The 14,228-nt window shown below is 54.3% G+C and overlaps 1 protein-coding gene across 1 annotated transcript in view; it reads right to left on the bottom strand.

Moving 5' to 3' along the window:
* Positions 1-14,228, bottom strand: part of CCR6 (chemokine (C-C motif) receptor 6) — a 29,860-nt gene that overhangs the window by 12,473 nt on the left and 3,159 nt on the right. Inside the window, exon 3 of the mRNA XM_010843666.1 lies at positions 2,473-2,567. The gene's annotated coding sequence lies outside the window, so the exon portion shown is untranslated. The remainder of the gene's footprint in view (positions 1-2,472; positions 2,568-14,228) is intronic.

The raw sequence follows: 14,228 nt of genomic DNA on the forward strand, positions 1-14,228 counted from the left end.
AGGGGGGGGAGGAGGGGAGGAGACGAGTAGAGTGTAGAGAGGGGAAGAGGGGAGGGAGTAGAGGGGAGGGGAGGTGTCGAGGGGGTGGAGGGGAGTAGAGGGTAGAAGAGGGGAAGAGTGGAGGGGAGGGGAGGAGGGGAGGCAGCTGGAAAAGCAGGACGGGTGGGCAATAGGCCACCCTCAGCCTTTGGTCCCTTTGACCAAGGGCAGACTCTACCCATGAAAATTAAATATGCAGAAGCATTAACATTTATCAAAGTATTATCAGCAAGGAAACCTTAAAGTTTTCATTTAAACAAATTAAACAAGTTTAACCGTTTGCTAAAATTAAAGCAGATGGTTTTCAATCTGTGCTTATTCTTATAATAGTGATGCCCCCAAGACAAGGAACAGGAACAAAAGGTGTATGTGTGTGTACACGTGTGTACATGGTGAGTACGCACATGCTCGAGCATACATGTGGGTACATAACTCTGCGTGCGTGTGTGGATGTTACATTGCGTGTATGGGCATGTGTGTGTGTGTGTTATGTGTTACATGTGTGTGTGGCGTGTGTATGTGTGTGTGCACACATGGAGGCATGTGTGTGTTGTGCGTTACATGTGTGTGTGGCGTGTGTATAATGTGTGTGTGCTGTGTGCACACATGGAGGCATGTGTATTATGTGTTACATGTGTGTGTATATTGTGTGTGTGATGTGTGCGCACATGGAGGCATGTGTGTTATGCGTTACATGTGTGTGCTGTGTGTTACATGTGTGTGGCGTGTGTATGTGCGCGTGTGCTGTGTGCACACATGGAGGCGTGTGTGTTATGTGTTACATGTGTGTGTATGTGTGTGTGCTGTGTGCACACATGGAGGCGTGTGTTATGTGTTACATGTGTGCGCTGTGTGTTACGTGTGTGTGTTGCGTGTGTATGTGCGCGTGTGCAGTGTGCACGCGTGGAGGCGTGTGTGTGTGTAGGCCTGTGTACACGCATGTGCATGTTTGCTGAGGCTGGAGGGCGGGTGTGCACGCTTTACGCTCTAATCACACAGTGGGCGTTGGGATCCCTGCTGTATGTCTGTGACCGTGCTAAGTCTCTCAACATCCCTTTCAGATGACTTACGCCCACTTTACAGGCTTTCCTCGTGGCTCAGTGGGGAAGAATCCGCCTGCCAATGTGGGAGCCACAGGTTCACTCTCTGCCCTGGAGAAGGGAATGGTAACACACTCCAGTATGCTTGCCTGGAGGATTCCATGGACAGAGGAGCCTGGGAGGCTATAGTTCGTGGGGTCGCAAAGAGTCAGGTGTGACTTAGTGACTAAACAACAGCATGCCCACTTTACAAATGAGAAGACTGCAGCTCATTCTAATTCACCTTGTCTCCAGCCGGTCTTACTGAAGGACTATACAGTTCCCACAAGGTCTTAAATAATGTCCTTACTTTAAAACATTATAGACATCAGAGCCTTACATACCACAGAGGTAGGCATTCAATGCCATGCCACTGCTGTCTTAACTCACTTGACTCACAGGCACACAGCGTTTTATCCTTTTTTAGATGAATGTCAGTGGAGCTGAAACTCTAGGCTGGCTTCCTTCTGCTTTTGCATAAACGTGGTCAAGAAAGAAGCCAGAAGGTTTTTTCCAGTGAGTTGAATATAGGTTTGTATTTTTTTTTTTCCCTTCTGGTTCCTTTTGCTTCTTCAAAAGCTCATTTTACCTTTTCTTTTTCATTTACAGTAATTAATGTTACACCTCTAATCATTTCAAGAACTAGTGACTAATTCAGACTTGGCACTGGTTTCTTTCCAGTGCTGATCACTACAATATCTGTTTTCTGCAACTACCTGGGCTTTGGAGGAATCGGTGGAGACTGTCTTAAAGACCCCCATGCACCCTTTTATAATCATGAGACGCTACCTCCCTCGTCACTGTGGGCTTTGCAGCCATTATCAGAGCTTTTCCTGCGTTGTGCTGAGTCTCATAAAAATTTCCACCCCATCAATTTCTCTTAAATGACTGCCTGACAAGCTCCTTCCCAATCAATCTCCAACTATCCAAGACCCTCACTCGAACTTTGTCCTAAATCACCTTTCTCATCACCTCCAACACATTTTTAGCTCAGGTTTGGCTTTCCAAACTCTTTGTGGCCCTTATCTAAGTAAAGAACTACATTTCTCCCCAGACCAATGCCCCACGGATGTCACATTATGAGGCAATGACCAAACTGCCCAAGCTCTAGTGCGAGACAGGATGAAATCACTTGCTGTACGTTTAGGGGGAAAGCAAGCTTCCCCCACAGCACTAGTCCTCAAAGTGCAAGGACGCTGCACGTGTGGAAGTGAGCGTGCTTTATGAAGCGTAAACACAGACAGCACGCCAGCATCCTGGAATCCTCAAGAGGCAAGCAGATCCATGCCTAATATTCCTCAGACGCAGGATCAGAGAAGAAAAGACGTTTTTGAAAGGGGCTTAGCAGGCTCACCTCCAAGAAGCCGTGGTCCGGAGTGCACGGTTCCGCTACACGGCCCTCACACCGGCGCAGGCATCCCCTCTGTGACCTCTCGCCAGACGCACTTTCTAATGGTCATTAAGAAAAAAGCAGTGAGGGGCCAGGATTAACCAGAAGCAAATTGCTGAATTACCACTTCCTATGTAAAAGGAACGCCTATTTGCCCAAATACAGATGGTTAACCATCTATATCCTGTAGGTTATAAAACAATCATATGACTCCCTGGAGCAGCAATAGAGCTGATGAGAAGGGAGGGGCCTGGGTGGGGTTATCCCTGCAAGAACAGCTCTGAGCTGCCTTTCAAGGTGTGGCAATGACATCGCGCTCAAACATGGCTTCTCCGGGCCAGCGACCTCTGGGAGCAGGGCGGGATCATGTGCTGCCCGGAAAGACGTACGAGGGTTTAGAAAGCCCATTGAGCACGGTGGACGGAGCCTCTGGAGCCCCCTCCCTGTTCGCCTGAAAGCTGAGCGCCACAGCCAGGTTCTGACCCTCCGCAGCCCCAGGCCCTCCTCTGCGCAGTGAAGGCTGCGGTGCGCAGCCCCAGATGGCCACGGGGCAGCAGGCACGGCTCACGAGACTGGCAGGGAGGACAGCGCCTGGAGTGGGGCTGAGCAGTGAGTGGGCCGCTTAGGCGTCTCTGACTCTTTGGGACCCCACAGGCTGCAGCCCACCAGGCTCCTCTGTCCATGGGATTCTCCAGGCAAGAGTACTAGAGTGGGTTGCCATTTCCTCCTCCAGGGGATTTTTCCAACCCAGGGATCAAACCCAGGCCTCCCACATTGCAGGCAGACGCTTCACCCTCTGAGCCCCCAGGGGAGCCCAGGAGTGGAGAAAGTGCTCAATAAACTCGAGTTTTGGGAGGATAAAAACCCAGGTGGATTAGTGGTAAAGAAGCCGCCTACAATGCAGGAGATGGGGGTTCAGTCCCTGGGTAGGGATGATCCCCTGGAGAAGGAAATGGCAACCCACTCCAGGATTCTTGCCTGGAGAATCCCATGGACAGAGGAGCCTGGTGGGCCACAGTCCATGGGGTTGCAAAGAATCGGACACGACTGAGCAACTAACACACACACACACACACACACACACACACACACGGTGTTGTATCCTCTGGGATCAAAAACATCTTGTGTGGTGATGGATGCTAGCTAGACTTATGGTTCATTTCACAATATATGTAAATATCAGATCACAGTGTCAGGCACCTGGAACTAATACAATGGCAGATGTCAATTATCTCTCAACTTAAAAGCACACAAGACCCTAAACAGCAGGACACGTGACCATTAGGAGGTGGCAGGTGAGAAGCCTCCCGAGTGCGTGTCGCTGGATCTAGGGATGGATGTGAGGAAGCGCATTTCGATGAGCCACTAGGGGAGCTCGTTTTTCAGTATAAGTGGCTTTAAGAAATCAGCAAAAAAGTTAAAGAAAAAATATTCTAGAATCATAGACGTGTTCACCATCATGTAGTGAGTCGTTATGATCCAAGTCTCAGGAAATCGTTTCATAAAAAGACTGAGAGCAAAGTGCTACTGTTGTTCAATAGCTAAGTCATGTCCAACTCTCGGCGACCCCGGGGACTGCAGCATGCCTGGCTTCCCTGGTCTTTGCAAGGTTTTACAGCAAAGACCAACAGAGAGCAAGGCCGGGTGGAGTCACGCGTTCCCTCCTTCCGAGCCTGTGCCCTCCCATCTCGTGCTAAGCCGACCACGCTGCCCACGCACAGCCCCCGTCCCTCGGCTGGGTGCTGACTGAGCATCGGTCAGGGTCTCCGTGCTGTGGACCCCAGAGCCCGGCTCGCCCCAGGCCTCGGCCACCCTGTGGCATGGCCCCGGCCCCCTTTCTGTTCCTCCCGGGAATTGTCGGAACAGAGCAGGACCCTCTCCCTGGACCTCGCGGGCTTCTTCCCTGCCCAGTTTCTGCTCATCCCTGCCCCCGCTACCCCCGACCTGCAGAAGAAGAGCCTTTCTCCATCTGACTGAGAGGCTGGACGACCTCACGGCCCCAGGACCCCGCCATCCCAAAAATGCTCTTCCCTCTGTCACAACAATCCTTTGGAGGGACAGTCTCTCTGGGTCCTGACTTGTCTTGCTCTGGTGGGTCTTGAGGTTCTCCACTGACACGGTGTCCTGCACGCTCCTCTGAAAAGAACCCTCCCCGTGACATCCTGAGCGGTCCCTGACCTGGACGACTAACGCCCGAGGGAGAGGAGGGGACCGTGTCCTTCCCGCCCCTCCATGGCACCCCTGCTCCTCACCCCACCGCCGCCACCGCCTCCTCTGAGACCCTGCTCCTGCAGGCGGAAGCTGCTGGAAGGGCTGCCCACCATGCCAGCTCCTGGCTGAGGTCAAGAGTCAGGTCACAGCCAGATCGAGGGACATGGGTGTCACACACCCTCTAACCCACCAGTTCCCCCTGACGTCCCCTTCGACAGTCTTATTTGGCGAGAGGGTGGTAAGGTATGTCCTTTTGTGGCTCAGTATCACCCCGGCCCCAGCCTGCCTAAAACAGGAAAAATAGACTTGACTTTGCTGAGGACCCCGAAGGGCAGCGAGTGGGGTTCAGCACGCCGACAAGAGCAGTGCCAGGAGGCAGCACCCGGAGACGAGGGGCCTGGAGCGCCTTCCCTTCCCGGACACGGGTGCTGGGCCGCCCATCGGGGGAGCCCAGGGCTGGAGGGGGCGCCCCCTGAGGGACCACTGCCCCTCGCGCACCTCCTCTGTGCCAGGCGGGAGCCAGCCTGCAGCGGGTCTGGCCCTGGTCTCTGACGGGCTCCAGCCCTGGACGGTGGCCTTCCCACCCACCCCGGGGCTGCTCCTGGGTGGGACTCAGGGGGCCTGAGCCATCCTCCAATGTCCTCTGCCCCCAAATTCCTTCTGCTTCAAAGTGATTCCAAACTACATGCCATCCTTGAGAAGCTCAGACCCCTCTGTTTTCTCTCTCGAGAAGCGTCCCCGTGTTGGGACTGTCCTGGTGGTCCAGTGGTTAGGAATCTGCCTTGCAGTGCAGGGGACGCTGGCTCCATCCCTGATCTGGGAGCTGAGATTCCAGTGCTAAGCGCCGCCCCACAGCTAGAGTCTGTGAGCCGTAACGCAAGGCCCCACATGAGGCAACAAAGCCACGGCGCAGCCAAAGAAATAAATACTTTCTTTGGAAAAGCAAAAACTTCCCACGTTAAAAATCTGTGAGCTCTCAACACTACTTCAATAAGATGCTGGGGCTCATTTGCATGATGTGCTGATGGACCTAAAGAGCAAGAGGTCCACCCTAGGTCGTGCGATTTATATAAACGGTTTCCAGTCTGAAAGCCTGCCAGGAAATGTGAACAGTTCATCCAGGACAAAGCCCAGGGGCTATTTGGTAAATTAACATCACAGCCAAGTGGGGAGTGCTTTACCCTTTGAGGTGAGACTGTGTTGAGTCCCGGGGACCCTCCTACTAACTGGCGTGGAGAGGCAGCTCCTCCAGGGCAGGATCTGTGGAACCAGAAAGAAGGGAGTCCCAGCCCCACAGAGAAGACAAGCTTTCCCCCCTAGGAGGAAGAAGAATTTAAAAGGGAAAAGAGGAACTTGGGAAATGTGCATAGGTTATGAACAAACCCACGTGCACACGGCTATATTTAACATAGATAACCAACAAGGACCCGCTGTACGGAACAGGGAACTCTGCTCAGTATTATGTAACTACCTAAATGGGAATTTGAAAAACAAGAGACACAGGTACAGATATAAACTGAGCCACTCTGCTGTACTGTATGCTGTGCTTAGTCGCTCAGTCGTGTCCGACTCCTTGTGACCCCATGGACTGTGGTCTGCCAGGCTCCTCTGTCCATGGGCCTCTCCAGGCAAGAATCCTGGCATGGGCTGCCATTCCCTTTTCCAGGGGATCTTCCCGACTAAGGGATTGAACCCAAGTCTCCCACGTTGGGGACAGAAGCTTTACCACCCCGCCCCCAGCACAACTGCTCCCCAGTAGAAAATAAAACTCTTAAAAAAGGAAAATAGGAACTTGGGGGAATGTGCATGGACTCTGAGCAAACACATTTCTCATTATAAAAGTTAAAACAATTTTGGGCAACAATTTTTTAAAGCAAGTTCTTCAGTCACATGGGCTTCCTCACCACGGATAACTGCGTGTCCCTCTAAGGGATGACAAGGGTTTCATATATTTTCAACTTTGTGGCTGATTTCCAAAGACGTGTGACACACGGGTGACCCGTGTCTGCTGACGGGCAGGTGGCCCATCCGGCTTTGGTGTCTCAGGGGACCCCGGGCCTCCCTGATAAATGATCAGTTCCGAATCTGACGTTCGCTGGCAGCTGTGTGGGCCCAGCGGGGGTTGGTCTGCAGCGTCATATTACTCAGCTAATAAAAAGAATGCATTTGAATCAATTCTAATGAGGTGGATGAAACTGGAGCCTATTATACAGAGTGAAGTAAGTCAGAAAGAAAAACACTAATACAGTATACTAACGCATATATACGGAATTTAGAAAGATGGTAACGATGACTCTATATGTGAGACAGCAAAAGAGACACAGATGTATAGAACAGTCTTTTGGACTCTGTGGGAGAAGGCGAGGGTGGGATGATCTGAGAGACTAGCACTGAAACATGTATATTATCATATGTGAAACAGATCGCCAGTCCAGGTTCGATGCATGAGACAGGGCGCTCAGGGCTGGTGCACTATGGGATGGGAGGTGGGAGGGTGGCTCAGGATGGGGAACACATGTCCACCCATGGCAGATTCATGTCAATGTATGGCAAAACCACCACAATATTGTAAAGTAATTCAGTTCAGTTCAGTCGCTCAGTCATGCCCAACTGTGAACCCATGGACCGCAGCACACCAGGCCTCCCTGTCCATCACCAACTCCTGGAGTTCACCCAAAACCATGTCCATCGAGTCAGTGACACCATCTAACCATCTCATCCTCTGTCATCCCCTTCTCCTCCTGCCCTCAATCTTTCCCAAAATCACAGTCTTTTCAAATGAGTCAGCATTAGGTGGGCAAAGTAATTAGCCTCCAATTAAAATGAATAAATTAATTTAAAATAAAATAGAATTAAAAAAAAAGAGAGAGAGACTGCAGCTCACGCGGTCAGAGGGGACATTGACCCTCTTCTGGAGTCTGGAGCGGTCTCCTGACTTGCTGGGCCAATCGCTCCACCGGCCGTGACAACCTGGGGCTTCGGAGGCTGGGTCACAGAAGTCCTGCGGCTCCCCCTGGCCAGGCGTCCTTTGGAACCCAGTCCCCGTGCTGCACTGAGGAGCCCAGGCCCCGGGGGGAGGCCACGTGGGGGTGGCAAGGGTCCCGCTGAGACCCCAGGGGACAGCCAGGCCACGGCGCCTCCCTGACCCGGGTCCCCACCAGCCTGACTGCAGCTGCATGACAGGCTCCCGAGAACCACTCCACTGAGCCCCCGGCCCCAGAGCTGAGGGAGGGGGCAACAGGTTACCGTTTGGGGCCACCACAACCAGAGGTGGCCGGCCGAGCAGCCCTGAGTGACTGGGGCTGTCGTCCCACCCAGAGGAGCAGCCCCTCCTGAAGTAGAGCGGCGGGTCACAAACACAGAAATCACAGCAAAACCGGACTTTGTTCAAAAAGCATCCTCCCAAGATCGCCAACAGGAAGGCTGGGCAACCTGGGCTCTTAGTCCGTTCCAGCCTCTATGAGACGCTCTTTGTCCCTACTGGGAAATTTGCTGGCAGGATGCTAGAGGTGGGGGAAATAAGATGTCTGAACAGGGATGTTGTTGGGGCAGTGAAGCGGGCAAGGTTGACAGCAGAGGGTCTCACTGGGGCGCCTTGGGGCTGGGCCCTGGGTGTGTCGTTTCCTCTGCAGAGAAATAAGGAAACCCTCCTCACTGAATCCTGCCAGCAAATTTCCCACTAGGGACAAAGAGCATCTCATGAAGAAGTGAAGAAGTGAAGTCGCTCAGTCATGTCCGACTTTTTGCAACCCCATGGACTGTAGCCCTCCAGGCTCCTCCGTCCATGGGATTCTCCAAGCAAGAATGCTGGAGTGGGTTGCCACGCCCTCCTCCAGGGGATCTTCCTGATCCAGGGATTGAACCCGGGGCTTCTGCATTTCAGGCATCTCACTGAGCATCTCATTGAGGGGATTAATTGCCAGCCGTGCTGACACCGTGTGTCTTGGAATTGACCGAGATTCCAAGTTGCCCAGCCTCCCCGTTTAGGGCACGTGCTGCGGAGTCGATGTCCTGTCTCTCTTCGCCCTGAGCATTGTCCTCCGGGGCAGTGAGGGGCTCGCCCATCTCCTTCGCTCGCTGTCAGTCACTAGCTCAGAAAAACCCCCTGTGCTCTCCGGCGGGGCTCCCCAGTCTCTGGCCCCCAGTGGCTGCTGATCTGAGGTGCCCTTGAAGCAATAATGGTAGAAATACAGCACACACCATTGCCATGCACTAAAGTCAACCCGAAATCTCCCCCACTTCCTCTCTGTGGAGGGGCAGGGGCTAAGTTCCCAGAACTGACCCTGGCAGGGAGCCGTGCAGGAGGGAGGTGGCCCAGAGCCAAGAGCCGCTGGCAGGCTTGAGGGCGCAGCCAGCCGGCCTGGTGTTCCCCTCATCCTGCTCTCTTCATCCTAACGGGAAGCCGGAGGGTGCCGATGCCGTCAGACTGAAACTCAGAGACGTGGCAGCTTCCTCAAGGGCACACACCTCAGAGCTTCCAGCCATGCCCGCAGGCTGTGTGCCTCTGGGATAAACGTGGAGAGAAAGGATGCTCTGAAAAGCCAGGAAGAAGCCAGAGGAGCAAGGAATGAAAATGATAACTGCTTTTCCACCTCAACAGTCGTGGGGGGATCAGACCTGGACGCTTACTTCTAGGTTTCTAACGCATTTCTACACAGAAGGACGGAAAGTGCTCGAAGAGGAAGGAAATGAGACTCATCCGAGGTGCGGAGACTGAGGTCTCGTGTCACGGGGGAGTCTTGACTTCAGATCTGGGTCAGCCACGTGACGGGCATTCCTCAAATTGGTCTCTGGAGGTCCGTCTCCTCCTTGATAAAGGGAAGAGGAGGCTCGTGGAGGATGAAGGTGCGGCTCCAGCAGCCGGCCCCCCACCCCTTCCTCCTGCTCCTCTGCTCCCCACTTCTCCTTCCCTGCCATCCCACAGAGGAGCTCCAGAACGCAAAGCAGGGGCAGTTCTGGGCAGGAGGCCACAGCTGAACTCAGAGGTGCTGATGAAAGCTTGGGGGCTTGCACTGAAGCCCAGGAAAGTGTTGGTCACTCAGGCGTGCATGACTCTGCGACCCCATGGACTGTAGCCTGCCAGGCTCCTCTGCCCATGGGACTCTCCAGGCAAGAGTATTGGTGGGGATTGCCGTTTCCTCCTCCAGTGGACTTCCCAACCCAGGGATGGAACCCGGGTCTGCCCCATTGCAGGCAGACTCTTTACCCTCTGGGCCGCCAGGGAAGCCAGGAAGCAGAAGGACAAATTGAAGTGAGGAGGAAAGCAGTGGCCAGAAGCAGCGGTCACTCGGAAGTCAGCGCGGTGTCAGTGCAGCAGGCCCGGAGCCACGTGCTTGGAGAAAGCCCTGCAGAGCTGAGTCTGAGGGCTGAAGACTGGCCTTCGCTGTAATCACTGGCGCTTACAGTGCTCTTGGAAGATAAGCTTTCAGTATGAATGTCTCAGTGAAAGCATTATTACAAGAGTCTAAGAAGAGAGTGTGGTCCCAGGAAACAGAGACCACAGATGTAGAAAAAAAATTTTTTTTTAATTGGCAGTGATAAACAACAAAGTCCTGCTGCATGGCTCAGGGAACCACATTCGATACTCTGTGATAAAGCATAGTGGGAAAGCAAATAAAAACGAATATACGTATGTATAAACGAGTCCCTGCTGCGCAGCAGAAATTAACACATTAGAAGTCAACTATACTTCAATTTAAAAATGAATAAATAGAAAATAAAACTAAAAAATTGGCACTAAGACCCAAAGAGACAGATGGCACTGCAGAGGGCAACAGGAGCAAGTGAAACTTGGTTGAACCCCAGGAGTCAGCGGACCCCCCTGCGGCCCCCCACCCACCCTTGGCCCACATCTGATTTCAGCTGCAGCTGTGGGGCCAGAGACTGCCCACCCAGACGGTCCCCATCTCAACACCCAGAGCCCTGATTTCCTGACTCCAGGCTTTTCTGCTCAGCCCTCGGGTACAGCCCAGGAGAGCAGAGGGTTAGGGCCCTGCTGGACCAACGAGGGGATGGGAGCCAGCCCTCAGCCCTCAGAGATGGGGTCCAGGGTTCCTGCCAGCATCGCCATCCCGTCTTCTCCTCATGGGCTGCCAGGATTAGGGTGGCCAACCAGCCTGGCTTCCCAGAACCTGGAAATGGCAGGGCAGTCCCGAGCGGGCCAGGATCTATTGGAAGTAACCACACAGTCCTGTCCCAAGGCCACGGACACGGAGCCCAGAACCAAGGTCCCCTCCGGAACTGACTGAGGCCCTTTGTAACGGTTGCCAAAGGCTCCCCTGATCTTCCCAGGCAGCTCTCTGATCCCAAATTAGGCAGAAACACCCACTCTGGTGCTCAGCCTAGCTCATCCTCACCAGTTACCGAATGCCACCCTTCCGGCAGGAATTTTCCTTGTCTTGAGGCTCTACAAGTTGACTGCTAACTCACGAGGAGCATCAGCTCACCCTTGAGCTGGCCTGACCCGGCGTCCTGGCGACTCTCCCCTGCCTGTAAGGAGGTCGGCCGGGGCGCTCCCAGCGCCCTCATCACCTCTGCTCTTTGTTCGTAGTAAGCTCACTCGCTTCTGACGCTCTGGGTCTGGATGACCACGGCAGTAACGGCCTCCAGGCAGGGCGCAGGAGCCTTCACGTGCAGGCCTGCTTAGCGCAGAGCACAGTCAGGGAGCAGGAGGGGCCTGGAACCAGGACGCACCGGGAAGGAGGGGCGGCCGGCTACCCCAGGGCTGGAGAGGGGACCACGGGGAAGGTGCTGGCGTGGAAAAGGAACAGCCTTGTTCTCAGTCGTGCCAGAAGGGAGGCCGTGGGCCAGAGGACCTGAGGGCAGGAGGAGGCAGTCTCCACAGGCAAGGGCAGGGGGTCAGACGCCCCGGCCACCCGGCCATGGAGTCTGGGCTTCCCTCCCTCTGAACTCCCCGCATGTGCTGCAGACAGGATGCCTCTGCTGCCTCGAGTGCCCAGGGAAAGGGGGCTACCTGGTCTAAAAAGCAGAGTCCTGGGAGGTGATGGAGAATGGGACATGAACCCGAAAGAGTGATGGGGTGGGAGAGGGGTGTGCGGAGGGGGACAGGGACGGGGCGTGGGGTTCGGGTTAGGGTGGCGGGGGCAGGCTGTACGAGGCTCCAGGAAAGCCGGCGGGTCTGGGGGGAGCAGGGAGGTGAGGCAGGCTCCTCAGGGACGCCGGAGCGTCTGGAATCCTCTCCTCCTGGCCGCTGACTTCGGAGCTCCTCAAGAAGGAAGAGACCCCATCACCCAGACACACACACTGGTGCCCTGCGAGGGTCCCAGATGCTGGTCACAGCCACTATTTTAAAAACGACATGGCTAGAACCAATATTCACTCTTTTTCTAAAGCCTAGTGTCTCTAAAGTGGGGGAGGAGAGGAAGGTTTTCAAGGTTGTGGGTTGACCCCATGAGAAGAGAGACTTTGCAAAAATTTTATATGGTGCCCCAACTTTTAAAGTTCTAACCCTGAGCACGATATTCTAGATCAGCCTTATTCTTACCAAAGCTTCTAAGCAAAAATAGGGACAGGACAAAACTGTAAAGCTACAGTCCTCCCGGAACACAGGGCGGGGCAGAAATACACTGAAATGGTAACAGCGGGGGCTCAGGAGGTAGAGACACGAGAAGAGTAACTTGAGCAACTTTGTTTCTGCGTCTTTGCCTTTCCACGTGCTTAGTAAGGAGATACGTGGTTGTACAACTAAACGGTCTCTGAGAACAGGAAAAGGGCTAGTTGCAGTAACTGTTGCAGATATCATTCAGGTGAACCACCGGAAAATTACACCTGCTAGATAGCTCCTGATAATCTCCTCGCTCTGAGTGCCCCTGTAGTCACAGCTTTCACGTTGGTTTCCTGAGCAGTGAACATGCTGTTTTCCTTCAAATCAGATCCAGGAAATGGTGAAAGGAGTTGTTGCATATGACCCCCAGTTCAGAACAGGGAAACCCGTGCAAGATTATTATGACCAAGGAAAGCGCTCCAAGTAGCATTAAAGCTACCTTCCAGTGGGACTGGCTTTTCTCAGACTTACTTTGAAACTCTTCATCGAGGGCATGACTAATTTTACCAGAACGGATAGAATTAGGTCACAGAGTGGGGAAGACAGAAAGACCCCCGTTTCACATCAAGAAGGCGCAGGGGGCTTCCCTGGTGGTGCAGCGGTAAAGAATCCAGTGCAGGGGACACGCGTTCCATCCCTGATCCAGGGAGACCGCACGTGACTCAGCGCAACTCAGTCCAAGATCCACGGCTCCCGCAGGAGACACGCGTTCCATTCCTGATCCAGGAAGATCACACGTGACTCAGCGCAGCTCAGTCCAAGAGCCACGGCTCCCGCGGCTGGGTGCTGCGTGATGAAGCCGAGTGCGTGCAGGGGACACGCGTTCCATCCCTGATCCAGGGAGACCGCACGTGACTCAGCGCAACTCAGTCCAAGAGCCACAGCTCCCGCAGGGGACACGCGTTCCATCCCTGATCCAGGGAGACCGCACGTGACTCAGCGCAACTCAGTCCAAGAGCCACGGCTCCTGCAGGGGACACTCGTTCCATCCCTGATCCAGGGAGACCGCACGTGACTCAGCGCAACTCAGTCCAAGAGCCACGGCTCCCGCGGCTGGGTGCTGCGTGATGAAGCCGAGTGCCCTGAGGCCGAGCCCCACGGCGAGAGAAGGAACTGCCAGGAGACGCTCAAGCACAGCTAGAGAGAGCCTGAGCGGCAGTGAAGACCCAGGATGGCCAAGGAAATAAAATTTTTTTAAAAAATAGATGGCTGACACTTGCACACCATTCTCAAAGAAAAACAGAGCGGGAAGGCTCTGTGCCAGCCTCAGTGCTGGCCCCTGCAGACCCCCATCCGAGGCCAGGGGGCCCCCCACCTCACGGCTGGGGAGCAGAGGCCACCGCCGGCCAGATAGGGGAGGAGGGGTGTGAACGGTGCAGCCTGTGTTAGAGTCCGGAAAGCGACAGAAAGGCCGAAGGAGGCCAAGCCGCTTCATGGCATTTCATTTAATTACACACACAAGACCATGACTTTCCGTTTCCTAAACCTCTGTTTATCTGCCAGAAGCAAACCTGAAAACCACACATCCTTTCGTGCGGGGACCTCCACGCGAATAATTCTGGTGTCAGATAAACCCACAAGTAACATCGACAGCCTCCCTCCTCGAGCCCTCCAGCCTTAGTAAGGACCTCCAGCCTTAGTTCCCGACGGTGCCCGCTGGGGCGCGGTGGGGGCCGAGCGAAGAGTCTGGGGCCGCCACTGATTCATTGCGCTCCTCGGTGACCCAGATTCAAGCTTCCTTTCTCAGTCTGTGTAACGGGAACCTCCAGGCTGACTTATAAAGCTGCTACAGAAATGAGAAAGGCCCGGGCCGTGATATGCGACAGCAAGCCGGCCGCTCCCCGGCTGTCACAGCGGCAGTCACTGAGACAGCCGGTGGCCGCCGTGGCCTCCTCTGCCGTGACCAGCCTTCGGGTACAGGACTCCTCTGCCGGTGAGAGGGGCT

Source organism: Bison bison, unplaced genomic scaffold (genome assembly GCF_000754665.1).
Source record: "Bison bison bison isolate TAMUID 2011002044 unplaced genomic scaffold, Bison_UMD1.0 scf7180017847681, whole genome shotgun sequence".
Lineage (NCBI taxonomy): Eukaryota > Metazoa > Chordata > Mammalia > Artiodactyla > Bovidae > Bison > Bison bison.